The sequence below is a fragment of the Chrysochloris asiatica genome, unplaced genomic scaffold (genome assembly GCF_000296735.1).
Source record: "Chrysochloris asiatica unplaced genomic scaffold, ChrAsi1.0 scaffold00088, whole genome shotgun sequence".
NCBI classification, from domain to species: Eukaryota; Metazoa; Chordata; class Mammalia; order Afrosoricida; family Chrysochloridae; genus Chrysochloris; species Chrysochloris asiatica.
Window position 1 is genome coordinate 10,793,080 of NW_006408606.1, and position 1,966 is coordinate 10,795,045.

The following is a 1,966-nucleotide window of genomic DNA, read 5'->3' on the forward strand; positions in this document are numbered from 1 at the left end:
AGATCATCTGAAGAACAGATTTCATACATTAAACACTAAAGACTGAAGACCAGAAGAATTATGGGATGACATCAAGAACATCAGACAAGAAGAGAGCAAAAAGTCATTAAGAAGACACGAAAGGGCGGGACCGCCGCCTGTCCCCGCCAGGCTTGGGACTGCCGGCCTCTTCATCTGCCCCCCCCCCACCCCCGCTACCGGCCCAGCTCTCGGTTGGCCCGGTGTCTGTGCCGAACCTGGGCCCCATGGTGCTGCAATTGCTGCCGACTTCGGGAGTGGCCTTCCGCAAGATCCTGTCTCACTTCCCAGCGGAGCGAAGCCTGGTGTTCGCCTATGGCTCCCTGGTGTACCGCCAGGCGGGGCCTAGTGCAAACCAGAAGAATCTCATGCTCAACCTTGTCTTCACAGTAGATGACCCTGTGGGATGGCCTTCAAAGAACTTGAAGCAAAACTGGAGCCACTATTCTTCACTAAAAATGTTGGGGCCTAGGGCTATGACAACCATCCAGAATAACTTCGGCGCTGGAGTGTACTACAACCCGTTGAAAACTGTGATGGCAGGCTTATCAAATATGGGGTTATTAGCACTGGTATTCTGATTGAAGATCTCCTGACCTGGAATAACTTATACATTGCTGGATGACTCCAAAAATCGCCAAGTTCTGTCTGACATCAGCAGTGATATCCCTCATTCCACGTACTCTTCTGAAACTGGCTAAAATCTCTGGAAGATCTCTGATGATGTATGGTTGCAGCCGTTTCTGTATTACCTTTAGTAAAACTTTACTCACATGGGATATCAGTGATATTGTCTGATGATTTTCGCAATCTGCTGAGTCACATCTCTTTGGAATGGGCACAAATACCGATCTGTTCCAGTCAGTTGGCCAGGTGAAAATCGTAGCAATGAATGAAAATGCCAGTCTGAGGCAGCCCTCGATAAGAATCTTCAGAGCGCCGTGAACACGGCGTTCCTCATGCTCCCTGAGAGCTTCTCAGAAGAAGAGCCCTTCATAGAGATCGCTGGCCTCTCCTACTCGGGCGACTTTCGGATGGTGGTTGGAGAGGATAAGTCAAAAGTGTTGAATATTGTGAAACCCAACCTAGTTCACTTTCGTGGGCTGTATGGCAGCATACTTCAGGAGAACCCCCAAGTGGTGTATAAAGCTCATCAAGGCAGACTCGAGCTAGATAAAAGCCCAGAAGGACAATTCACTCAGCTAATGGCATTACCCAAAACCTTACAGCAACAAATAAATCAAATTATGGACCCTCCTGGAAAAAACAGAGACGTAGGAGAAACTTTGTTCCAACTTGCTAATGATCTTGACTGTTCGGAGGTGGTGCGACTATGCATGTCAGGAATCGTGAAAGCCTCCAACGTAAAGCAGAGCACCAAGGGCATTTTCACTACTGGCATGAAGAAATCCGTGGTCTATAGCTTATTAAAACTACTCAAAATGTGGAGAGGATGGCTGAGGAAAACCTAACTCTGCTCGCTTTTATATGTGTTATGTACAGGTGAATAAAGTGTTTGCCCCTTTTTTGACAGAAAAAAAAAGACACGAAAGAAGGAAAAGATCAAAATGAATGTCAGAAAGGATGCTGAAACTTGCTTTCCATCATAGAGTTGCTAAAGCAAATGGAAGAAATGAGGAGGTACAAGAGCTGAATAGAAAAATTTAAAAGGTCAGCTCAAGAAGATGAAGTCAAATATTGTAACAAAATGTGCAAAGAGCTGGAGTCAGAAAACCAAAAAGAAAGAACATGCTCAGCATTTCTCAAGCTGGGGGAACTGAAGAAAAAATTCAGGCTTCAACTTTTGTTATTGAAGGATTCTCTGGGCAAAGTACTGAACGATGCAGAAAGCATCAAAATAAGATGGAAGGAATACACAGAGTCACTGTACCAAAAGGAAATGGTTGATGTTCAGCCATTTCAAGAGGTAGTATATGATCAAGAGCCA

The 1,966-nt window shown here is 45.3% G+C and overlaps 1 protein-coding gene and 1 pseudogene across 1 annotated transcript in view; both read left to right on the top strand.

Annotated features, from left to right (window-relative positions):
- The window catches only part of QRFPR (pyroglutamylated RFamide peptide receptor), a 164,921-nt gene that overhangs the window by 44,746 nt on the left and 118,209 nt on the right, over positions 1 to 1,966 (top strand). The window lies entirely within an intron of this gene.
- Positions 246 to 1,490, top strand: LOC102829725 (annotated as a pseudogene).